General features: G+C 40.9%; 1 protein-coding gene across 8 annotated transcripts in view; it reads right to left on the minus strand.

Moving 5' to 3' along the window:
* Window positions 1-27436, minus strand: part of FYN (FYN proto-oncogene, Src family tyrosine kinase) — a 206303-nt gene that overhangs the window by 81629 nt on the left and 97238 nt on the right. Inside the window, exon 1 of one of the 8 annotated variants that reach the window (XM_087444015.1) lies at window positions 16199-16392. The exons of 6 other annotated variants lie outside the window; for them this stretch is intronic. The gene's annotated coding sequence lies outside the window, so the exon portion shown is untranslated. Of the gene's footprint in view, window positions 1-14940; window positions 14961-16198; window positions 16393-27436 lie in introns of those variants that run through there. One more of the 8 variants, XM_087444016.1, reaches the window with a different exon arrangement.

Below are 27436 nucleotides of genomic sequence, written 5' to 3' on the forward strand. Positions count from 1 at the left end.
TGACTTTGCTCTCAACACAATTATGAATATGTTTAAGGTTTGGAGTGACTGGTCATCTCTGTGCAGCAAATCAAGAAGGTGAACCAAATTCACAGCCCCTCATTCGTTAATGTCTGAAAAGATCTGGTTCTTTCACTCCCAATAAAATGCATGGGATTTTATCTATTATAGAAAAAAGAAGGTCTGAAAGATCTTGCAGAACGAACCCTGGGTCTCAAAGTGAATGAGCTGTCTCTGCGGTCAGCTTCTGAGTTAGGCATCTAATGCGGGACATGAAATTGGACTCTGCTGTATTAAACACGAGCAAGCTCTCTTTTTGCTCCTGACTCTCGCCCTTTGTGAATAGTTGGAGAATAGCCATCTCGCCTTCCCCAGAGGAATGATGCAGCTGCAGCTGCAAATGCAGGTTCAGCAGCCGTCTTCCTACTGTGAAATGTTTGCTTTTAAATATTATCCTAGCCTAGCAGAAATAGCTGTCTCATCACTATATTACACACACATGCACGGGCGACAAGGCTCCATATCTGCATTAGTGTCCATACCTGTGTCCTGGCAAGGATTTAAGAAAAGATCTTTTCTCATTTCTATCTAAATGCACAGTTACTTATTCCATAAGTTTCAAATATATTTTGGCAGTGGGGTAGCCGCTCTTTATTCTCCCCGATTTCACGGTGGCCTTCAGCCTGGGGTAGTTCGTGCAGAAGAGAAAAGAACAACTACTTGGCAGATAATACTCTTCAGGCCTTAGGGAGGGCACTCAGCTGGAAAGATCTGTTTTCGTTGGAGATCGGAAGTGCTTTTCCAGCAATTATTTGATCTTTCCTGGGAACTTGTACTTTTGAACAATCTCCCAGCCTGGTAGGAGCACATGGACTTCTATTCTGGTCTCAGCATTATCACTAACCAGACCTGTGACTTTGGGCAGATCATCTGGCCTCTACTTCACCTCAGTTTTCTCATTTGCATGCTGGGACAATTATCCCTCCCCTGGTTGGTTCATGGGATTTTTGTGAAGACAAAACAAAATGGTATATGTGAAGGTATTTAGAAAACGTAAAAAGTGAATTTATTGTTAGGTGGTATTTGTATTACGTTTTTCATTTTTTTCCTGCCCTGGTTTACATTATTAGTGGTATGTTCTCATTTTCTTTCTTAGAACTGGGTAGGAATTCCCTCCCGTAGAAAAGGAGAGGTGGAAAGAGCAACCCAGGCAGAGAGCACCGTCAGGTTCTCATTACCACTTAAAAAAGCAAGCAAAGTCAGCAGGACCAGAACACTGTAACATTGTCCCAAAAAGTCTGCTTCTGCTAGGGCCACAGAACATTCTGGTCCTTATTTGTCTCCTCTTCAGAGGTCCCACAAAGAAGGCTACTGTTGCAGTGTTGAATGAAGGAATGAATGAATCCATCCATCCACCCACCATTTATGGACCAATACTATGTATCCAGCAGTGTGCACAGAATACAAAGATGCAAAATGCCATTCCCATCGCTGAAGAACATTCAGCCAATGGGAGAAGATGGACATGGAAAGCACTTGTCCTGCTCCAATATGGCAAGTGTGCTCTCCTGGAGAAACCCACATGATGCTCTGGGAGCCCGGGCATGTGGGTCACTCCTACCCAGAGGAAGCTGAGCCTGCAGGAAGGACTGGTGAAGGGGCGAGGTGGGCTAAGTGCTCCTCAGCCTGAGGAACAGCTGTTACGAAGGCACAGATTCAGCAAGGAGCATTCCAGGGAGAAGCCTTGTTCGGTGTGACAAAAGCCAAAGGTGTAGATGGGCCACCAGAAAGTTAGGCATGGAGGGAGTGAAAGAGGGAGCAGGCCAGGAAGGCTTTTGAGCAAGAGTTGCATGATAGATTTGTAGTTCAGAAAGGTTACTTAACAGCAGGGAGGATGGACTGGAGGGGGAGGGGGAGGGGTAAGTAACAGATTTAAAAATGAATGTAAACATCTGCATTTCACAACACAGAACACTTGACACAAGTCCCAGTTTAAGAGCAGTCTCCCAAATTATGAATTAACACAACCAATGATAAGTTAGGGAGTGAATATATATGCCTTCAAAAAAAATGTTCTTCAAGTAATAAATGTCCCTTGTACAACTTATAAAACATTTGATTTCCCATATAATCTAGGACAATCTCTTGTGAAAAAGAAAGCACTCTATGCTCTGAAGTGTGGCTGACCATTTGGTACTGCGGTACCAGGAGGAGTCCAGAAGAAACAGGAAACCGCGGCCCACTATGTACCTTGTACAAAAAATGGGGTGACGACAACTACCTGGTAACTAGCTTTGAAGAAAATATCTCAGAAATGAAAAGACAATTTCTAATAATTTGGAGAGGTTCAGCAAGTATTATGGATTTTTCAGTTGTCTCCCTCTTTCTTTGCAGTTTCTTTTTTAAGTTTAGGAATAATTTACATACAGTACAATGTATAGATCTTAAGTGTACAGTTCAATGAGTTCTGACATATATATATATGTCAGACATACATATATATATATATATAACTTGTGTAACCTAAACCCTCATCAAGATAGAGAACACTTTCATCACCTTAGAAAGATCTGTCAGTGCCCCTTCACGGTCAGTCCCATCCCAGGCAACCACAGTTGTGATTTCTACTGCCATAGATTAGTTTTGCCTGGTCTAGGACTTCATTAAATGTAATCATACAGTACGTACTCTTTGTGTCTGCTTATTTTTGACATTCATCCATGCGTTTGTACATTTCAGTAGTTCATTATTGCTGAGCAGTATAGTAGTTTTTATTGCTTTATTTATTACAGTAGTTTTTATTGCTGAGCAGTACTCCACGGTATGAATATACCACTATTTGGTATGCTTTTAATAACCTTCTCTTTTGCTAGAGTATGCAACTGACTACCCCAGGCAAAGCAAAAATGAGAAGGTGTGGGCGTGCAGGTTCGGGTGATATAGCTGGCTGTTCTCTAAACAGTCTGGATGGACTTTATGAGTGGCTTCGTCTTCTAACAGCAACAGGGACTAAAACTTCCAGCAAATCTAGAAAATCAAGAGAGGGACCACTACTTGTATTGTCTGAGTGCTATCTGTTTGGATCACAGGAGCAGATGAAAAACGGTTCCCCAAAGAGAGATGCCAACTTACTGACAATTCATGTACTCAGCATGAGTATTTGGTTAGACAACTTATTTAGATAACTAAAATGTACTTTAAAAAATTAAAATGTGTCCACAGAGGCCTGCACCTAGTCTAGAATTCTGTACTGTTTCCCCCTAACTGCCAATCCTCTCCTCCCACAAGCAGGACTTTAGCAAGTAGACTGAGGGAGTTCAGCAGAGGAAGGAAGTGATTCAAAAGTATTGTTAAGAATTCACCAGGTTTTAATGAGAGAACTGCACCCATGAGAGCCAAGTAACTACTTGGTGTGATTTAAGTTGTGTTCAAGAGATAATAACTGGAAGCTTCAAGGGGAGCCGACGAGCTCCAGCTAAATGGGTTTGTTGAGCAGCAGAGGCAAAAGGCAAAAGTCAAGGAAAGAAGAGAATTATCTTGAAAGTTTTAAATTCTAAAACCTCTATTTCCTCGCTCTGTGGGACTGTTTAAAAAAGCATCACAAAAGATCCCAAATGACATCCAAAATGCTTTCTCCTAGACAGCCGTCACAGTTCACTATGAAAATCAGATAGGAACGTGTTCTGATGACTTGAAACACACTATCCGGGTCAGCTCCTCCCTCTGTCATTGTACACTGCCTGTCCTTTGAAATGAATGAGTCATTTTGGTTCCAACACTCCCATTATCATTGGAAGTGATGTTGGTTCGCACAGTCATGCTGAAGACACACTGGAAACATAACCATCGCAGCTCTGGGTGGAGTCTGATCTGGTTCCAAGAATCATGTGGGTAATGTCCTAAAAAAAAGCTGGCAGGCTTCCTTTCCATTTTGCAGACTAGATACGCCTACTGGCTCTCTATTTTGTCCACCCTATTTTTCTGAAGCAATTGCAAAGTAAATAACACCACCAGCTATCGCTTTTGTTGAGCACCGAGTGTGTGTCAGATACTGTGCTTCATGCTTCATTCTTACAGTCTTTGAAGGCAGCACTATGATCATTCCTACAACAACGATGAGGAAAATAAAACACAGCCTCAGCTTCTACAGTCATTCATTACTATTCCATGTGTTGCTTCTGCTTACCTGTTGGAGGTGGGGGGTGGGAGATGTGAAAGATGGTGCACGAACAAACAGAAAGCAAAATGACCCTCTTCTTTGATCTCCCTCCTTACATATTTTAACATTAAATTTTGTAATTAGGTCAAAGGGAGAGATATCAGTGTTGCAAGTTTAACAATTATTTCTGAGAAGATAGTTAATTAGACTGACTTGGGATACAGGCTGTGGAATACATATTCATTCTGATAGCAGTTACAGTATAAGACACCTCATAAATAAAAGCCATTGAGAACATTATCCACAGGAAACAGCTGCAGCTGGTAAGGGAACTTTTGACATTAAGGAAATGCAGAACTTCATGGAATTAGAGGAAGGCAGGAGTAATATATCACACAGTAACATTATCTTAGCAAGAGCTGTACCATGTTTGTTATAGATACACTCATTTTACAGCAGTTCATGCTTGCTTACCTCTCTCTGGGTTTTCAGGAGATAAGCATGGCATATCAACAGCAAAAATTAAAAGAAATGTGAACTAGACTCAGAGACATTTAGAATTTCAAGGGTTAGGGCCCTATGGTTTGGTGCAAAGCTTGGGCCTGTTCAGTGGTATAGAACTGAGCTGCTCAATATGGTAAGTAAGCACTAACCACATGTGGCCAGTCCAAGCCGAGATGTGATGTAAGTGTAAAGTATATAACCAGATTTCAAAGAATCAGTATGAAGAAAAGAATGTAAAAATATCTTACTAATAAATTTTAAAATATTGATTGCATGTTGAAATGATAATGTTTTGAATATGTTGTCTTGAATAAATATACTATTAAAATTACTTTCATCTGTTTCTTTTTGCTTTTTCAATGTGGCTACTAGAAAATTTAAAATTATCCATGTTGCCTGTATTTGTGGTGTGCATTATATGTCTGTCGGACGGCGCTGGTATAGATAGTAAGTGAAAAGATGAATCTGAGTTGAAGAGTTGGTGCATTTGTTCAAAAGTGGTAAACTGTCTGCAGTAAAATATGTTCCCTACGAGGTGAATAAAATGGTTTTAACAGAAAGCAAACACGTATACTGCTATTCTGCACTGACCCACTGGTGACCTCAGGTAAGCCACTTGCCCTTCCTGCGTCTAGCCTCTGCAACGGTTGATCCAGATAATCTTGAATATTTCTTCTAGCGCTAATGTTTTGAGTCTGTGGCGAACTCCTAAGGACTAACAACTCATGGGTGAAGGTGAATTAAAAAAACCCTAACATTTGCAGCCCCAAATGTTGCCTGCCGATCTCTCACATGTATTGCACTTTTGATTAAGTCTTTCTAGAGCAACAGCTAAAATTTAATGGCAATAATACCATGTTTATGATATACAGACTAGGCTACCCTAAAGAAAAGATGATGCCGTTTGCTCTGTGTATCCAAATAAGTGGGTTTTATATGACAAGATTATACTTCTAACATGGAAAAACTTAAGAGCTCCTTAATAATCCAACGAACACATGTTAAAAGGTGAACCCAAAATGTTCTCAAATATCCTGGGGGAGGGCGAACAGAACCAGTTATTCTTTTAGTTCAGGCTCTACCCTGTTTCTTTATATTTTCAAAGCATCTAATTATCTGCTGGAAGTTATTCTGCATCTCCCAGGCAAATTACACACTTTTTACATGATCCCAGAGTTTTTCCTTAAAAGGTAAAAAAAATTTCAATTTAGTTAACTCAATTATAACTAATAGCGTAAAATTTCAGCAGAGTACAAGATAAATAGCATTCATGATCCCATAAATGTTTTAAGTAAATATACGCTCAAAATCTACGTGCAGAAACAAATTTGGAATTAAGAAGAAAGTGTAGGGATAAATGCCTACACTGTAGGGATGGAATTCTTGCTCATTATGAAGACCTCCAGAAATATTGCATGATCTCTCCTGGAAAGAACCCCGTGACTACATTCCCATTTCGGTGGAATTTCCCTGTTATGTCTAATTTAAATTGGATATCTTTAACTTCCGACAACGTAGTGACAGTGTGTTCAACAGCTACTAATATAGTTGTCCATTTTGAAGCAGTCCCTGCCTTTATTAATTAAATTATTAATTAATTATTTACATGGCCCCAGATTCCTTCCACTGTGACTTTCTGTAACATGACCATAACATCACTAATACTGATCAGCCTTGTCTGTACTAGAGGTAATCTGAGAAATGATTGGTGAGAAAAGAAATGTTAGACATGCAGGTTCTTCCCCTCTCTCCCTCGTCTCTTCGTCCCTCCTTTCCATTCTTTTCTTCCTTCCTTCCTTCCTTATTTTGGTCAGTCTATCCATATCATGCCAATGCAATTCATGTCATTTTTAAACTAACATTAAAGGCAAGTTGAAAATTTTGACTAAACTGCCAAAACAAATGGTTTGTGCTCTAGCCATTCCATACTTTTGGGGAACTTATTTTAAAAAGCAAGAAAGAGGCTCCAACATCACAAAACAATGAAAGGATAGATTGGCCGCCTTTACTTTTGAACCTGGTGGAGTGGGAGTTGGTCAACCCACAAATAAGAGCAAGTCTCGATGGGTCTGTTGTGCAAGATAACCATTTTACTTGAAAAAGGAAAAAATGACCCTGCATTTCTTTCCCTTTGCCACTATCTACAGAACCACATTTGAAAAAACACTAAGAGAAGCAGATTAAAAAGAATAGCTTCTGGCTGGCTTTTCCTCAGCATTTTGTACTTTTATTTCTTTGTTCTTTTCTTGTTCAATCTCATTCCCAATTATTGTGCTGTTTTGGGACACTGGGGACAGGACGTCTGGGAAACATAACACATATTAGTCCATCTGTTTTCTCTGTGAATTCTTCTCAGCATCTTTGCGTGGCAACAGGAAGGATGTGGGCTCCCTTTCAGATTCAAATGAGGCTAATCAGCCCTAGCTCAGGTTGACAACATCATGCCTTTGTTAGGCTATAGCCTGAGAAAGCCAGAACCACTCTCTCTAGGTGGGGGGACCATTCCATCCTGGGGCTTAATCTCTATTTTTAACATCAGATCCCTAGTCCACCCCTTACTCAAAATAAATCAGATCAAAAAACAAACAAAAAAACTGCTGACACAGTACAACTCAAGTGCACTCTTCCATTAAGAGAATTCTGATTTTTAGAGCTGTAAAGACCAATGTTTCCAATGTATTCACAGACATCTGAAATAGTGTGGGACAAATGTTCTGAAGTGGCAGTGTCTCCTTCTTTCAAATTGTTTCTGATGCTTGAAGAATGTGATAAGAAAAGCCCACCATGGCTTTTTCCCAAATATATATTCCTAAGCATGCAAAACTAAGAGGTATATATTTATAGTGTAGCAAACAATCAAAATGAGATTTTTCATCTAATTCTTAAAACTGGATGTTTATTACTAATACTTCCACAAAAAGATCAAAGCAAAACCACGGAATAGAATGTGGTGCAGTGTTGGACAAATACTTGATTATTGAATTTGGGAAGTGACTCCGTTATTAATTCTATTAGTTGGAACTTTGTGATCTTGGCAAGTTATTTGTTCTCTCTTGAGTCCCAACACCATCCATCCACCTATCCATCTACGCGTCCACCCATCCAACAAATATGTTCTGACTATCTACTAGGTGCCTGGTCCTTGGTGAGCTACAGAGGTGAATAAGCTATTGCCCCAGTACTGGGGCAGCTTGTGATAAAACAAGTACACAAACAATTCTAGACAAGACAGCTGTCACTTGGAAGTTACACAGTGCTAACGCAAACTTAGTGGAGGAAGAAATACTTTCAATGGAAGGATCAGTAAGGCTTCATTGAGGAGAGCATTTAGTTTATCACTCAAGACAGGAGCAGGATTTCTAAATCTAGAAATGGACTGGGACATTCCTGGCCTCAGGAACATTCAGAGTAAAGATGGGAGTCAGGGAGTCAGGCAGGCATGGGAGACATTTAGGGAAGAGTGAGGAATCTACTAGGTGGCATGGGGTTTGAAGAATGGGGAGGTGGCTGCTCTGAGCAGATCACCAGCCCAGGGAGGAGGATTGGACTTAATGTGGAGTGTGGAAGGGAGGCCCTAAAGAGTTCTGAGCAAGAGTGACTTGGTTTGGTAGCTCTGCACAGGCTGGCTCAGCCAAGGGAGCACCTGGAAGAGAGACGCACAGCTAGGAAGCAGCCTAAGCCAGTGTTAATTAATGAATCTTGATTTAGGGAGGTGGTGGTGAGGGTGGGATGGAGGGACAGACAGGCCTGTTGACTGGTGGAATGGGACTGGGGGACTTAGTATCTCTAACACTCTAGATGACATATTCTAGTATTTGATAGTTTAGCACAAGTGAGGTAAATTGTTAAACTGAATTAAATTGTAAAATTGTAAAACAGGGGCAAATATCTTTGGGTGAAATTGTCCCATTTCTGTATTTGAAATCTCAACATTAATTGGTCTTATCAAAAAATTAGTCTTATGGAAAAAAGTGTCAAGGAGCACTAGATTAAAAAAAGGCCAAATTTGGGTAATCCTACTAAAGTGTTTCAGCATTTGGTCTGATCTCTCATATAGGATGGATGGTTTTGTAGGAGGGATAGTTAGCCCACTTTCTATTTTGACAGGGACCAGAGAAATGTGGTTCTTTATGGACTTCAGCAACACATCCTCCAAAAAGCCCTCTCATAATCCTTCGGGAATAAGACAGGAAAATGTGGGTTGGATACTAGGGCAATGAAGTGAATGACAACATTTAAATGGGGCTGATCAATGAGTTCATGTCCACCTAGAAGGTGGCCTCTAGGGGCATAAAACAGGGCTCTGAGCTCTTCAACAACTTTGCCATCATCTTAGATGAAGATATGGGAAATTTGCTTGATAAAATGTTTAGATGAAACAAACTTTTGGAGGGATAGGAAATGTTGTAGGTGACAATCTCAAGACACAAAAATATCTTGACAGGCTAGAGTAACAGGCCAGAATTAAGATGATAAAATTAGTGAAGGAAAATGTGAGGGCCTGAACAAAAAAATTTTGTATAAGTACACGATGGGGGACATGTGGTTTGGCAGCAGCATGTGTGAAAAAGATTGCGGGGGGGGGGGGTGCTGTTAGCTGAAAGTAACTTCAATTTGAGCCAACTGTTTGACATGGCTGCTTAAAAGCCAGTGTGATCTAATGTGGTATTTACTGAAATCCAGCATTAGGTCAGACCTCACTTAAGTTGGGGCTCCAAGAAACACTTAGAAATGTGGGTGCTTTTGCTATAAATGTGTTGGGTAAAGTTGCTTAACAAAGCTAGCTTGGCTTAACCAAGGAGAGAGGTTTTATTGGTTATCATGGAAGTCCTCCCCTTAGGCTGAGCTAAGGAGGTTAACAGATCACAATTAAGGAGCTGCCAAACCAGAGGCTGCATTAGCAAGTCTGATTTTGGAGTCTCTTTAAATTGCAATGATAATGAAATTTTAGGCACCAAGAGACAGAGACCAATTAAAAGGGCAATATTGTCCTCTATTGCTTACTAAAGACAATGCTAAGCAACATTAAGATACTGCATTGTCTATCTGAAGGTGGGACTCTTCAACTATCTGAACAGTTCTGGGCCCCAAGCTGGGGTTTGCTTTCTTGATGGTTGGAGAGAATCATGAGGGTAAGGGGGTGGAGTGCCCATGACTTACTGCCAACTCCCTGCAAGCATAATAGGGTACTGTTCCCACAGGGAAGGAGATCTTCTGACACCTCTTAATACCCTCCCTTGGTGTATAAATTGTGAACTCTGGAACTTCCAAACACAACACTTACTTTATGTCAGCAAATGAAGGGCAAGTTTGTCCCTATTCTCTATTAGAAATATAAAAAGCAAGCCAGTATAATTTCTTAACAAATTGGATTTTTTCTTAAATAGGAAATTTTTTCCTATGCACTGTTCTCCTTCCTTGGGCAGTGTGCCGTTGACCTTCAGGAAAATAACCACATGGATCTTCGTGTACATGCTTAAGAACAAAAGGCAAGAGTCATGGTCTCTCATTCTCAATTGTTTCTCTTGAGAGAGAGAAATCATTACATGATGGAGTCAGTGAGTTTTAGCCTCAATATAGTATATTTTCTCAAGGGGCTTCCTTAATAGTTGTCCAATAAAGTATTCCTTAAAACATATATATATACATACATACACACACATACCCATATGTATGTGTGTCCGTATAATTTGAAAGTCTCTCAAACCATGACTATACAGAATCGAGAACTGGTTCAGAAAACAGTAATTAAGATATTGAAAGGACCTGGAATTATCGAGAAAAACTAATACAAAAACTAAAAACTGTTTTGCTTAGAGAAGAAGACATTTTAAGGAGTCTTTAAAAAAAACTGATGGGTTGTTATATGGAAGAATATTTTCTTATGACTTGTTTTAATAACAAGAACTTCCTAAAGATAGTAGAGAATATCTTGACACTAGAGATGTTCTGGCAGAATTTAGATAAGCAGATAGTGGTTGGATTAGATGAACTTTAAGGCTCCTTCGAGCACAGTAGCTCTATGATTTTATGATACTTGTTTTTTTTTTTTCCTGAAACAGCCCATAGCATTGAAGCTAACAAGGTAATGTGAAGACAAATGCCTTGAGGCCAGGGCTTCTGAGAGCTGAATTCATAGTTGCTTAGAAGCTGAAGGAAGGAATCAATGTTCTCAGACAAAGAAGACAACGTCAGTGAAAAGTTCTTCAATATTCTTCCCGGGAAATGGATATAACCATGTATAAAGCAAACCATCAAAATTATAAGGACAAAGTGACAAACATAGAGATTTTAACAACACCTCTCTTAGTGATTGATGGATTAATAAATATATAAAAGATTTGAAGAACACAATTCAGAGGTTTAATCTAATGGATATATTTAGAACTCTATCTCCCCAGCTCCCATCAGAGAATATGCATTTTTTAAAAAGACATTCATGGATGTTTTAAAAACTTGATCACATACTAGGCCATGAACTGAGTCTCAATAAATTTTGTAGAACTAGTATCATACAAACAACATTCTCTGACAACAATAGATGTTTTAAGTTAGACACCGAAACAAAATGATTACTAAAAAACTGTCATTGTTTGGGAATTTTAAATGACACTGCTAATAACTCATGAATCAAAGAAGAAACAACTATGGTATTTATAACATTCTTAGCACTGAGTGATGATGAAAATATTCCATACTAAAACTTGTCAGATTCCACTAAAGTTGTACTTAGAGGAAAATACTCAAATCTTACCCTAGAAAGGAAAAAAGATTGAAAATTAGTGAGTATCCAACTCAAGAAGAAAGTAAACAAGAATAAATCCAAAGAAAGTAGAAGAAGGGAATAATAAAGGGTAGAAATTAATAAAATCAGAAAACAAAGACACATTAGAGAAGATTAACAAAGGAAAAGCTGTTTATTTGAAAAAATTAATAAAATAGACAAATTACCAAAATTGATCAGGAAAAATAGAGAGGGTACTCATAATAATATTAGGAATGAAAGAGAAAACACAACTATAGATTCAGCAGAGGTTAAAAAATAAGAGCATACTATGAACAATTGTACGTCATTAAATTTGAAAGTTTCAATGAAATGAAGAATTTCAGGGCCGGCCCCGTGGCTTAGTGGTTAAGTGCGTGCGCTCCGATGCAGGCGGCCCGGGTTCGGATCCCGGGCGCGCACAGACGCACTGCTTCTCCGGCCATGCTGAGGCCGCGTCCCACATACAGCAACTAGAAGAATGTGCAACTATGACATACAACTATCGCCTGGGGCTTTAGGGGAAAAATAAATAAATAAAAAATTAAAAAAAAAAAAAAAAAGAAATGAAGAATTTCAGAGAAAAGTCTTATAAACATTAAAGAAACTGGTTCATCAGTTAAAAATCTACTTGTCCCTCCACAAAAAAACAAAACCAATAAACGCTAGGTTTCGTGCTAGTGTTTTAGAGAAAAAAGATGCTTTTAGAGAAAAAAGAGGCAAGTTTCAGAGATCGAAAACTGAAAAGCACTAGTATAACCTTAGTATCAAAATCAGACAAGAACACTAGGAAAAAAGGAAAATTATAGCTAATCTCAGATATTAACACAAACATAAAAATCCTAAAAAAATATTAGCAAACTGAATCCAACAGTGCATAAAATATATCACGGCTAACTTGGATTTTTACCAAAAATGCAAGGATGGTTTAACTTTAGAAAATTGCTGACAGTAATGTCCCATTATCCGATTAAAAGAGAAAAATCCTGTGATCTTTAATCAATAGACACGGAAAAAGCACTGAATAAAATTCAACACTTATCTGTGATTTTAAAAAATAGAAACTTTTAGGAAACTAGGATCAGAAGGGAACTTTCTGGGCCGGCCCCGTGGCTTAGCGGTTAAGTGCACGTGCTCTACTGCTGGCGGCCCGGGCGCGCACCGACGCACCGCTTGTCTGGCCATGCTGAGGCCGTGTCCCACATACAGCAACTAGAAGGACGTGCAGCTATGACATACAACTATCTACTGGGGCTTTGGTGGAAAAATAAATAAAGAAAATTATAAAAAAAAAAAAAAGAAGGAAACTTTCTTAATCTAATAAAAAGTATCAACCAAATCCCAATAGCAAGCATCATATTCAATGGTGAAATGTTAGCAGCTTTCCCTTTAAAATCAGGAACGAGCTAAGGACGTGTGCTCTCCCTACTTCTTTTTAACACTGTACTGCAGGCCCTAGCCACAGTGGTAAGAAAAATAAATAAAAGATGAAAGATTGAAAAGGAAGAACTAAAACTTATAATTATTTATGGATATGACTGGTTACACAGAAAACCTAAGAGAAATACAGATAAATTATTGGAGTTGATAAAGGCTTTAGCAAACGGACAAGTATTAGTTCAATATGAAAAACTGTTCCTACGCACCAGCAACAGTTAGACAAAGCAATTTTTAAAAACAGAGAACGCTGTGCTTATTTTCCTCGACCTTCATCAACGGCTCTTCCACACACATCTCATTCCAATAAGCATAGGATGATAAAAAATAATTCAGAAAAACAAGTAACCTAATTCTATTAGGAAACTCTGAGAGGCAGGGGGCATAATTTCATGGAAGACTTACAGAATTCCTCTCTACTCTATGGTTTTCATAGAATTTTAATTTTTCATAGAAAAATTCCACTTGAAAAAAAAATGAGGTGTTGTAGATGGGGTTACCTTGAACTGTGGTGAATCACACATATTACTGGAAAAGAAACACAAAGAGGAAGTTCCAGCCTCTGCAAATCAAACTCTGACTCAAAGGAAAAACAAGGTTGACATATCTTTTCTTCTACACAGCTTATAATAAAGTTAGCAAGAACCAGCCCTCCAAATGGCATCCCATATCGGGAAGGAGAAAGGTGTCTTGCAGGGAGATATTGGTTAAGAGGTAGGTAGACAGAGAGGGTTAAGTAAGTTCTTCATCTACATGAAGATAATATTGAGAGTTACTAAAAAATTTTTTTTGTTGAAATTTCACTATAATCAAGTCCAGGATGACATTTAAATTCTAAGAACTACCTGATCCAGCTGAGACCTCTTAAACTCTTATTCAATATTTGGGTATATCAATCAGTATGGGGCTTGGTCTTCTCATGTTTTTAACATACTTAGGGAAGCATACTATGGCACAACAATTCTTTTCCACTCAGGGTTTGATTAGTTATCATTTTGGATGAAGTGACAATAAAAATGAGATAAAACTTCGTGGAGAACTTTCTATATTCACTTGGATCTGACTAGGCAATTCACTCAATGAAAACAAGGTTATCTGAAAATACTATATTATAATGTTGTTTTTAAAAATATGTTTAAAGCCTAATTTATTGGAAACAACCAAAATAAACAAAAACAGGAGACTGCTTTCTTATTGACTGATTAAATAAACTATGGTATATTCCCATAGTGGAACAGGATATAGCCCTAAAATCATATGGTAAAATAAATTTATTGACACAGAAAAATATTCATGGTATATTGCCAAGTGAAAAAAACTAGATAAAAAACACTGAGTGCAATTTGAAATCATTTAAAAAACTCTAAATTCACATTGGGGAAGGACATTGAACAAAGTACTAACAACGTGTGTATTTATCTCTGAGTGATGGAATAATGGGTGACTTTTGTCCTTTTCTGTATTTTCTAAGTACTCTACACTGGGGTGTGTGTATTAATGTTGATATTACTTTAAAAATACATCTTAATGAAAATACCTAGAGTTCATACAGTACAAACTTCTGCACCCCTCCAAAATACTCACAAATGAAGTACAGTTTCATGGCAGCCAAAACAACTAACAAAAACAGTGTCCTACTGACAGTCGTACTGCAGGATATTCTTTTTCCTGTTCTAGCTCCAGAGCGGTAGTATTTGGCTTGGAGTATACCAGCGCCCCCGGAGACACTGAAAAGGTTCAGTGCCCATCCCCAGGAGGCGTTTTCGTCCCTTAGCTTACTCTTGCACCACCAATAAGGGAGAGCGCAGAGCCCCTAGCGCAGCACCTGGGGTAGCAGGACTTAACGAGAATTCTGGGAGTGAACAAAAATTCTGTTACCACCTTCAAAATGTTGCTTCCCTGCTCAGCAACATTCTCCAGCTCTACAGCCTGGTTTCCACACCGGTGCCCCTACAGCTCTTCCACCAGTCTCCCATTGCCCCAGCACAGTCTCCACCTAGGATGGTACCTCTCTCCACACAACTGTCCATGCGGTTCCCACATCGCATCCGTGTGCCAGGCCCCACGCCAGTCTTACCCCTCCAGAAGCCTTCCCCTCAGCTCCTCAGGCCCACATTGGTCTCCCTGTCTCTCAATTCCTTGGCTTATTCCTGCACTTGATCATGGCGGGGTGGGGCATTCACATCATTTCACTGTTTCCTGTGCATGGCAGAGTCTCTAAAGGGTTGGGGCCAAGTCCTGCATCTCTTTAATTCTCCCCATTGCCTTCTCCCAGCTCCTAGTACAGGGCTGCAATACAGCAGGTTCTCAAGTCCAGGAGACAGACTTTTACGGTGGAGTGACTTTGCTGGCACTTTTCCCAACAGCAATTTTACGAGCAATCTCTCCCTTTCAGTCTGTCTGCCTGCCTGCCTCCTTCCCTCCCTCTTTCTGCCTGCCCCATCCTTAAGAGCAGAGAATTCCATTTTCCTTGCTCACTCTTCTCAGCCTATACCTACATGGTTTCCTCTCATTCAGCTGCACTGATGGATGGCAAATCACTAATGCAGGTAATCCACGAGCGTACCCGATCCTCTTGCCTTCTCGTTCCAGGCACCCAGGCACTCCGGGGGCGCTGTATCCTCTGTGCCTGTTCCCATCGAGGACTGTGCACCTTTTGGCTCCTCCCTAGCTCCTCTCCTTGCTTTTCAGGACTTTGGTGGTTATGTTATCCATCCATTCATTCACCCGCTCATCCAACACCTAGTTACTGAGTGCCTTCTGTGTGCTGGGCACTGTTTCTTAAACTCACAGATGGAGGTCTTGTTTCCCCAGCTAGACTGGAAGCTCACTGTCTGCTACAGTTACTTAAATGCCATCAGAAAATCTAGCAGTGTGCTCATAAATGTTTGAAAAATATTTAACTCATTGGCTGAAACTAGAAAGAGAAAAGCAATAAAGCGGAAAGCTACAGTTCTCATGTTATTACTCTCCCCTTTGTGGTTTGACTACAGAGATGGTGTAGAGACAAGGAAAAACTCCAACTCCAGCAAGAGTGAGTAGAGCTTTTTTTTTTTTCTGAGCCTCTGTCCAGACTGAATGAGACATTGATGTATGTGAAAGCACTCTTTAAGCTGCAGAATATTTTACAAATATGAAGCGTCATCATCACCACCCTCATCATGATATGCATTATCCACACCGCGAGGTGGAAAGTTTGATTCCAAACAACAAGCAACCAAGTCACCTCATTTTGCACACTGCTGCAACCAGCAGCAAAATACAGCCTGGAAAAAAAGCTGACAGCCTGACAAAATCCAAATGGAAAATAAAAATGAGCAAGAACAGCCACATACCCAAAGAGAGCAAACCTGCACTGCTTGGAGGAAGAAATCCTCTAATTGCCTCCACGCTCCCGCTCGCTTCCATCTGCTTGCCTTTAAGGAATCCCAACTACTGGGCTCCTCGCAGCCGCGGAGAAGAGAGAAAATGTGTGCTGAGTGCCTGGATGCCTGCGGCAGGCAAGAACCAACGATAACGACGGAAGGCCCACAAGCAAGGCTAAACTGCAAATCCAACAACAGATTCAATGTTTGTTATGCAAAACTGAGCAAACAATCTCTCCTGGTTGCGAGACCACATGACATAATAACGGAAATCATTCTTGGGAGGAAGGCAGCCGTCGTGTGCGTGGGCAGGAATGCTGCAGTGGTCTACTCATCCAAAGCAGCCTGTGAGCCTCCCCAGGGAAGAGCTGTAGGGGGCCCAGGCTGCAGTTAGGTTTCCTGTGGGGAAGCGACTAGAAGCACAGGCACCCACACTCCCTAGCGTGGGGTAACTAAACCTCTCTTGGGGCCTGCCCTTGGCAAAACTCTCAAGAGGCAATTTTAGTTTTTAGAAATGCCAGCCTTTTTTTGATTCTGGTCTCATTTTGATCATTTTCCCCCTGCCCTCCCTACCTTCATCGCCCCAATCCCACAGTCTCGTCTCCCCCCAACTCTCACTCTTTCTGGGCTGCCACATGCTCAGGACCTTCCTGTGCCCTCACAATCTGAGGGAGCACTCTAAGGAGCAATTAGATAGTATAATTTAAAAAAATCACAGCATCTTGGAGAACAAGCAGTCCATTTCTAGACGATGAAACGCAGTGCACAGATGCAGAGATAGGATGTGTTCACACCACCAGGTAGTGGCAGAGATGTGAGTCTTCATCTCATACCTACAACATACCACACATACGAGAGAAAAGGGAAGCCAGGGCTAAGTGGCACTTGCTGGTCCCGAGACTACGCTAGGTGACTTCACATACTTTATCTGAGTTCAAACCTTACAATAATCCTATGAGCAGGCTCGAGGAAGTGAAGCAACTTTCCCCAGTCTCAGCCAGTAATGGTGGAAGTTGGGATTCACGACCACATCTGATTATAAAGCCTGCTCTTCATTCTAGCCTGTACTGCCTAGACACTTCAGGATGAAGGAAGCTGATGGAGCAGTTAACTCATGAGACAGGTACCTCTCGAGGGCTTTAAATTCTGCTCAGAGTATACTGAAAGGAGAATAGTATAACGGTATGGACATCAGTGAGTCACCTGGGCTTCAAGATTCAATCAGAATTCTGGAAAGAGGGAAGGTTGGTATTGGAAACTTCTTGGTTTCCTGGTGTGACCCTAGTTTTGCAATGTGTGAGGACCCTGGAAGATTCTGGAGAGGTGGCTTTTGTGTCTCTAAGCAGCTCCCTCCTCCATAGAAGGCTAAAGCTAGAAGGGCAGAGCACTTAGCCTCAAGCACTGAAGGGCGGTCTGGGTAATGCCAATGGCAGCCAAGCTTGGGCTGCTGGGACACATAGGGCTCTCAGCAGGAGTAGGAAAGGGGCCTGCTAGCTGCCCAACCAGGGTCTCCTTGTACGTTCAGCAACAAAATGCCCTCAGGAATCCCCTGAAAGGGTATCTTTGCCTCCAACCATCACTCCCAACAGAGCAGAGGCTGCTCAGCAGTTCCTGGCCAGGCCAGCTCACCATCAAAGCAGGGCTTGCATTACACAATGGAGCAGTGTGGGTGGTTCTGTTCTGATGTAGAGTAAAAAAATTGATTATGTTCTTCCATGCAAAAGAACAGCTTCAATATGCAGGTTGTATGTATGCAAAATGTTCCCTTGGGTAAATGATGGAATCTCACCTAAGTGGCAAGAACTGGAACAGAGAATCCTCCATCATTATGTCTGGCTCTGGCCTTTCACGAGCATCAACAATGAGGAGGCCTCTTGAACTATTGGCCCACAGTTGAGGGAGCACCCGGGGAGAGGTTTTGCTTCTGTATCTGGTTTTCTGAGTTCTCTAAGATGTCACCAGTTAATGTTGACTAGGTATATCTCCAAGTAATTTCTATCCTTGGTTTGCTGGTTTTAAGATTAAAATCTAACCAAGTCTCAAATCTGTCTCTTTGGTGCAGATATGAACAGGATAGGTATCTGAAAATAGCTTCTGTGTTTTGTCCACTGCTTGATGGTCAAGACGAAGTTTGCTTCTGCTGGAATTTCCCCCTCAACATTTTATTGTGGAAAACTTCACACATAAAGTTTTAATAATTTTACATTGAACGTCCATATACTTACCACCTAGCTTCTAACATTGACATTATATCATATTTGCTTTATCACATAGCTTTCCATCTATCCACACTTTGGGCTGGTGTGTAATTTCTTAGAGCTTCAGTTTCCAGCTATAAACTGTGGGTAACAACGCCTAGGGGTTCTGTGAGGATTAAATGCAATAAGGTGGGGGAAGCACCTGCAAGGACATGTAACCAATTTTAGTTTACAGACCATACTCTCTCTCTCATCTATGAAACAAAATTGAATTAGTCAAAAAATAATAACAATAATTTAGGTACAGAGGAAATGAGAATGGTAGAATGTTGATAATCGTTGGAGTTGGGTAAAGGGTACAGGGGGTCCACTACGCTACACTATTTATTTTCTATTAATTTGAAATTTTCCATAATAAAACAATAAAATGTTTTTAAAAAACCAAATTGGTCGCTGGATTTTGTCAAGAAAAAAGAAAGGAATCCTATATTTGAAAAATTTAATAAGAAACCTCTGAGGAAGTAATAAGATGAGAAGTGGTGGCACGGAGGTTAACAGTGCAGGGTTAGGGAGGCCTGGGACCTCTCACTCTCATGGTGGGGGAGGGTAAGGGAGAGAGGACAGGGCCCTGGGTACTTTGTAAATGCTCCCCCAGGTGACTTGGTTCACCACTGGGTGAGAACCTTTATACTGGCAGAAAAGTGTGAAACCACACTTTTACAGCATATTAACTGTGAGAATAAATACTTTGCATAACGCAAAGCTTGTGCCTCCAGCTAATTTGCAGGCAGATGACAACCTCTGATTTAGCAGAAAAACTATTTGTAACCGAACAGCCTGCCTCTGTAAGTCAGGGGTGGGTTAACGAAGGACCCAATTAGACTGCATTCCCCCACATCACTTATCAACTGTCTAAACTAGCAGAGCTAAGGGGATTCCTTAGTGGCTTTCAGAATCAGGGACCTGGAGAAATTTGGAGGAGAAAAACAACCTGTGGACAATGTTTAACAGAGAAGTAAAAGGAAAGGCTTCATTTCTTTCTTTTAAAACAAAAGTGTCACCCTCCTGTTCTAGTCCCCTAATTCCTTCCCTTCCCTGCTGTGGTTCATTCTCTCCTGTTCCCCTTTGCTGGCAGCTGGAGGCATGGAGGGGGCTGTGATGGAACTGCTAGGGGAGACAGTGTCTCTCTGGGAGCCTTCTTAGCGGGGGCGGAAGCAGAGTCTTTGAGGGGTAGGACCACATGCGGGCAGCTCCACGGGCTGGCCAAGCTGGGCTACCGCAGGAGAGCAACACAGCAATCTGCTGCTCTGTGGGCTCTCTGCTTGAGGGTAGAAAGGAGAAAGAAAGCTCACGACAGAGGAGACCCACACACAGAGGGCATGCGCACACATGAGCACAAACATACACACACACTCCCTCAGAGGATCTGGCAGAAGTTTTATACCTACGCGCTACTGATTGAATTATATCACCCCCCAAATTCATATGTTGAAGGCTTAACCTCCATTGTATTTGGAGACAGGGCTTTTAAGCAGGTAACTAAAGTTAAACGAGGGGCCCTAATCTAGTAGGACTGGTGTCCTTATAAAAGGAAGAGATATCAGGGATGTGGGGGCACAGAGAAAAGGCCATGTGAGGACACTGAGGAGGTGGCCGTCTGCAAACCTCCTTGCAGAAAAGAGAGGCTTCACCAGAAGAGGCCTCTCTGAGCACCCGTGATGAGAAAGACAGTGTTGGACAAAGAGGTGAAGTTTTCAGTCTGAGGGCATTTAAGACAAGCCTTGCAGCAGACTGGATTTAGACTCTAAGAGATGGGAAGAAGGCATCCCAAGCAGAGCAAAGTGAGGGCCCAGGGACGGTGGATGGTGTGGTTTTGCTATGGGATGAATGTCAAGTGTAAGAGTTAGATGTGGTAGAAAGGTGGGGGTCGGACAGACAGATCATAAAAGGCCTTGAACACCAGGTTGAAATATTTCGGCCTTTCTCAGGGGATAACAAGAGCCTTGAAAAGTTTTTAAACAAGAGAATGACAAGATTGATATATACATTAACAAAGGCAAAGTAAAGAGACCTGACACAGAGTACGCATTTAGTGCCAGGCATCATGTTAGCACCACATTTTTTATCTCCTTGAATCCTCAAAACAGTCGCCATTTTGAAAACCAGAAAGGTAAGGTCCACAGAGGTGAAGTGACTGCCCAAGACTCCACAGCTGGTCAGCAGTGGAGCTCAGATTCAATCCTATGCCCAGCACCCAAGCGAATGCCCTGTCCATTGTGCCACTTAAAACCCCAAGCCCAGCTCCCATGACATCACCTACTTTCCTTCCAACAAGAATGGCTATTCAATGGAACAGAGCCTGGAATGCACATTGCTTTTAGGCTTAGGAAGCAGGCAAACTAATAGCAACGATTTCCAATGCACAGGGCACCTCTAGAAATATCATTTTTTCCTTCCAAACAAAGCAGTATGTGAGCTCGTTCTTACTGTCCTTCAATGTTACAACATAGTTGGAGGGTCAAGTTACAAATTTTCCTATTATGTTCTGCAGTATCAAAGGAATCAGTGATGGTGATTTGCATATACACTGCAAAAATGTGCAGGGAGAGCAGTTGCCCTGGGTGAGTAGACACCCCAGCATCGACTATTTTTTTTTCAATGCAGTGTCAACAGCTACTCTGAAATATTCTGCCCCCAAATCCTGAAAGAGCATCCAACATCCAGGAAAACACAATGCTGTTTTCTGTGTCTACTTGAATGACAGTTCAATAAGGAATGTTGCTCTTCTAAAACCTCAGATAGATTTAAGAATGAGGAAGAATAAAAATTGGGTTAGAAAGAAAAGTTAATGCTCTAAAATACAAAAATCAAATCATACCATGACACATACCAGCAGGAAACATTTTCATATTCTTAAATGTGTTCTCCTTCAAGGGCAAAGATTTTTAGTATTTTGGAAGCAATAATTACAGAGGTAACTTGGGTGCTATTTTGAAAATTATATACTACTATTATTATCCTAAGACACAATTGTGTCTAACAGTTTGTCAGGGGAAAGACAGAACTACTGAAAGCATCAAATCAATTCAGCACACCTACTGTGCCATATACCTACTGTGCATTGGCACTGTGACTCGTGCTGGGACTGGATAGATCAGGATAAACAAAGGGAATCACATCAAGGGTTGTTGAAATCACCTTAGAAAGCAAATGATGTCATAAAAGCCTGTTTTACTTTAGAAACAAATTTTAAGAGCTATTCCTTTGAAAAATAGGCAGAATATTTGTCATTTCCTTGTCTACACATGCCTCAAGACTCATGTTCTATGGTTTCTCTGGGAAATCTTCCCAACACTGCCTACCCCCTTACACCTTCTAGAAGGCAGTAAGATAGAAATGGGAATGTGTGTGTGTGCACACATGTGTATGTCTTTGTTGGGGGTCTCCGTCTCCCTTTTGCTCTGTAGATACATTGATATTACACTTTTCACACTGAAAAGTGTGAAAATTGAATCTTGGTAATCGTTGAATATTGGTCTCAACTCACAAATCAAAAACCCTTAGGGGCATGTACTGTGGCTCAATGTACCTCTGTTTCCCAAGGCAAGAACAATGCCTAGCACTGCTCCTTAAATCTTTTTTGAGTGAATGAATGATTGTTTCAACTGTGAGCTTTATCTTCGGACTCCAGAGCGTTTGACAGTCAAAATATTCTCCATAGTGGGTGTCAAAAATTTCAAAAATTTCAATGTGTGCATATAAATGTATTTCAGGATAATAAGTTTATTAAGGTATAATTTACATATAGTAAAGTTCTCCCTAAGTTTTGACAAAGGGACACAATTGAGTAAGAGTAGGTGGTCTTACACACTTGCCTAGGCCCTGTCCTCAGGGCCTCTGACAGTGGGCCCTGGGCGCCAGGATTGTGAACATCTCCTCAGCTGATTCTGATAAAGACCCCTGGTGAAAAATCCCTGGAGTTAGATGAAGCTCTGCCACAGTAGTCTATATTTCCTTTCCTTTCCTCATCCCCAGCCCCATCCATCACTCTTAGTCAGCTACTAATATTGAAGATGAAACCAAAACATTTCTACTCAGTACCATCCTTGGAATCAAAACCTAGGTATTCAGCCACTTGGCTGGAGTCAACTATAATTTCTGGTTACTTAGCAGAAATACAGCTACTAAATGACATTTTGAAATGAACACAAAATATCCACTCAAAGAAATAAAAGTGCTTCGAATCAGAGTGAATAAAAGGATTATGATTTGGTGGTCTAAATGAGCATTACTGTAGGGAAGTGGGAGGGTGAGAGAAGAAAATAGCCCTTACAACACATTGTCCTGATTCCAAACGCAAACTTACACCTGAAGTTTTTTAAATGACAGATTTCAGGGGGTCTGCTAATAAGAGAGAGCGATACCAAGTCAAAATCTAAAGAATACAGCACTGAAGGGAATTAGGAGAAATTCATTTATCTGGTTTTATGGTGCCATCCTTTAATTATTGGAGAAAGCCACAGGATAAGAAAAAAAGGTATTGTCTTCTATCCTCTACTTAACTGAGAATGTTGGAAGATGTGGAAGTCTGGCCTCTAATTAAGAATACGGGACAATCTTCGCCCTATTCAAATTTCAATTCCTACAAATCAGCCTTTCTATCTGGGTGAAGTCCATCACAACAAACTCCAGGAGCCATTCTTCGGTCATTTTTTTTTCCCCTAGGATTGTATTATCATCTAATACTTCAAGTAAAGAAGTCAATGGCCAGAGACTCGACATTTGGTGGAAATCGAATCTGACCTTTACTAATGTTTCATTGTGAATAATGCTATGAGTTTCATTATGAATAATACTCAAAATGGCACTGATATATGGGGGGAGTATTTGACTAGTTAAAAAAAAAGAACGAATCACCATGAATCAAAATGGAGGTATATTTGGTGTAAAAACAGATAAAAAACGTATAATGCCTATTTGTTCTGCTGAGGTCCTAGGGTCTACTAGTTTGTATGTATTTTAAGAATCCATTGATCAGGATGGGTCTTTAAGAAAGGATGAATTAAAGAATCACCCTAGTTTTGCAAAATGCCGTTGAGTTACTCCTAAGAGAAAGGAAATCATGGAAACTGCTGTGGAGAAATTTTGGAAGTGTGCTTTACACTATCATTACAAGGCAGAGTATGTTGGTCTCACCAGCTGCCAGGACTGAGAGAAACTGCTGAGCTAGGGGTTATGGCCAAACCAAGCTTCCCTCTGTAATTAGAGTTAGCTGGGAAAAAGTGGCACAAGGGGATAGAAATATGTGGCCTCAGATTGGGGAGGGACAAGAAAGCTGATTAAGCTTCTCTCAAGAGATCTCAATTGAAGAATCTAGCTGGGTTTGATCTTGGACTTGACTGCTACGCGCTGCCCAAGACTGTAGCCACCAGCCACACTCAGCATTTGAAATGTGGATTGTCAAAACTGAGACGTGCTGTTAAGTGTAAAACACACACTGAAATTTCAAAGACTTAGTACAAAAAAATTGCAATAATTTTTAATATAGATTGCATGGTGAAATGATAATATTTTAGATATATTTTAGGTTAAAGTATACTATTAAAATTCATTTCACCTGTTTGTTTTTCCTTTTTCTAACATGCTATTAAAAAAACTGTAAATTATACATGCTCCTTTGCCTTCTCTTTCTATTGGACAGCACTGACGTAGACCTTCATTTCTTCACTCGTTCAATGTGACTAATGTGTATGTCAATTATTTCTCAACAAAACTGGAAAAAGAATAAAAAATGTGACTAGCAGATGGCAACTTGGGTCACGTAAGGTTCGGATGGGAATAAACATCGTGGACAATGAGGTGACATGCCAGGGTGAAGCACTATTGTTACTACTTGTTCAGTGAAACTTTGGCTTTAGGAAATGTGAGAAGCAATCACAAGAGACTCAAGCTAGGGGTCTGACCTGGGCCTTACTCAACCCCTCTGTGCCTCAGGTTGTTAATCTGTAAAATGGGAGGGCAGGACTAACTTCCTGCATGATTAGGTAAGACCAGAGAAGGTCTTTACCTGCATGATTCCCTATCACTCCAAACTCAGGAACAATTCTGCTAAAAACAATTAGAATTAACCTAATAGGTCTTTATCCTCAGCCAGCATCATAACAACCGAGGCCCATCCTAAGAAGTGTTGCTAGTTAATCTGTGTCAGTTCTGCTTCAGATCCTCTCATGGGAACAAGCTTACAGATTCTTCCCTGACTGGCTAACAAGGTGAAATATACACAAAAAACAAGGCGTGCAAATGGGTGAGACAGACGGACTTCACCCTCTCCTAAGGACTTAGAGAACAATCTGAAGAAGACAAATCTTACAAATGATATTGAGGGAAATGTTATTTGCTTTCTTTCAAAGCTACAGATGAACTATCTACTTTTATGCTGTAACCTACTAATTAAGAAACCCAAGGTTTTATAATATCAGTTAACACTTCCATGAAACCCAGCTTTCCCCTTCTTCAAAAATAAAACACTCCCCAATTCAAAACAGTATCACATCTCAAGAATATCAATTTCTGTTCAAACGAGGATATTGAAAACAAACAAACAAACAACGAATTCCACTTCTAAACAAAGACTTGGCTGACTCCAGGACGCCTCAGCCAGCAGCAGCTTGGGTGCCGAAAACTGGTGACTCAGCTGGTGAGTGTCAGAATCTATAAATTAGCTGCCAACATTAAAAAGTTGGGATGGTTGCTGGTCTGAGACCCAGCGGCACTGCAGCTTTAGGTGTGGTGGCTTGTGTTTCTCCAGCTGCACAGCCCCCTCCTAGCTGACTTTCCTTGTTTATGGACCTCCCTCATCAGATATTCAACTAAGGCAAGAACTGTAGGGTGGGAGACACAGCCAGGGTTGGGGATCGGAGGGAACAGGGATGAGTGGAAAAACTCTGGCTCTCAGCCTGACAGATCTAGCTTGATCTCAGCTCCATCATAAGAGCTGGGTGACCTCGAGCAAGTCATTTCAGTGGCCTGAGCTGCTGTGTGGGAAGAAAGGGAAAGAAGTTCTATAGGCAAGAAGCCTGTCTGGTACCTGGAGTGTAGTAAACGCTCTGCTAGTTACTCCTTCTTATCCTAAAGGCAAGAAAGAAAAATTTTTAGCATAATCTATTATTACAGCAAAATCCAGCTGACCACGAGGGAAATATCTAAAAAAAATCATCATTGTAAAAATATGAAGGCCAAGATCATGCACTATAGAGAAGTGAAAGAGAGAAAGCAAAGGGTAAAAAATGTCAGACACTATCCCAATGCAATAACCGATCCAGGCAAGGATTATCCACTGGTACTCAAAGCACTGGATGAAAGGTAGGTGGGGGACAGGATGGTCACAAAGGACCCACGTACCAGCCCACAGATGCCTTACTGACTCGAAGTGCATGTGGACATTGGTGAGGTCTGGTTACCACCTTACTCAAGAGATCAAACTGAGCACTGCGGATGGTGGGACAAGCTGACATCAACCGCCTCCTGTTGCGATGTACTATCAAGTACACAACATCACATATGAAGTATTCTTGCCAAAAGATGTTTAACCTGAATCTAATAACAAGCCTCTAGATCTAACAATTTTCAGGAAGACAGGAGCAAGTTAAACAACACTGTGAAGAAATAGACAAGCTCAGAGTGCAGGACATTCTATACCACAAGCAGCCTGGAAAACTGGGAAAGTTTGAATATGGACTGGATATTAGATAACATTATGGAATTATTTTTAAATGTCTTAGGTATGATAACAGTATTGTGGCTATGGAGAAAAATGTCCTTATTCTTAGGAGATACGTGATGAAATATTTAAAGGTAAAGTATCAAGACATTTGTAACTTTCAAATGGTGCTGCAAAAATTTATATAATGTATACTATATATATGTTACATATATTTTAGAAAGAGAGAATAAAGAAAGCAAATGTGGCAACTTTAGAACAGTTGGTGAATCCAGGTAAAGGACATACAGGTGTTTGCTTTATGATTCTCCCAAACCAGCAGGTTTGAAACTTTTCAAAATAAAAAATTGGGAAATAAATTGGAAGAGAAGGAAAAAAAAAAACGAAAACAGGCAAAAAAAAAAAGATCAGATAATATCACTACTTTCCCTTTTCATAACCCTCTCAACATTTATATTCAGGTCAGCTTCACTGTGTGCCTTTCCATTCAATACGGTTTTATTTTTACCACTTTAATAAACTTCACGTGTGCTCATTCACACTGATGTCGCCACTGTCTCAGCTTCTTTGCTGGCTGACATCAAAACCCAGTTTTAAACAAAGCTCTGATGGCATGCTGAAAAGCCCACTAAGTAGGTATGAAGCCTAAGATATCATCACAAGAACTCCTGAAATTGACACCTAATTCATTATCTGGATGGTTTTTAAGCCAGTAAGACTGGATCAAAGGCTGTGAGTGGGCATCGTCTTGGGCTTTGATCTTTTCCAAAGACGGCTCTCTCTCTCTCCATCTGCACTGAGTGTTGATGGAGAAATGACAGGGACAGGGTGCTGGTCAGCCAGGCCACTGAGGTTTGAGAGAGGCTGTTTCCTCATAGAGCGTGCTGTGCCTGAGTTCTGGAGCGTAGTCCAGCAATGGCATAACCTGCAGGGCGGCCACTCTGAGTTCAGTGTTAATACCTGAGGGCTCCCAACGAAGTGGGAACTAATTCTGTGATGCCTTTAACATGGAGAGGGCCATAAAGGGCCTGGATTCAGAGGGGTGAGTATGAGCCCGGTTGTACCGCATATCAGCTGTACAACCTCAGAGTGGTGATTCTTAGTGAGGGCACAATGGATGCTGTGCCGGGGACAACTCTTCACTGGAAAGGACTATCCCAGACACCGCAGGACATTTACCATCCCTGCCTGACTCCCCACATCACCACAAGCCAACACTGCCTCCAGTCCCTGAGAGGAGGACAATAAACACCTCCACACTCCCAAACGCCTATGCCTTAGCATAGGCTA

The sequence above is a fragment of the Ceratotherium simum genome, chromosome 19 (assembly GCF_057802395.1).
Source record: "Ceratotherium simum simum isolate JZ-2026a chromosome 19, ASM5780239v1, whole genome shotgun sequence".
NCBI lineage: Eukaryota > Metazoa > Chordata > Mammalia > Perissodactyla > Rhinocerotidae > Ceratotherium > Ceratotherium simum.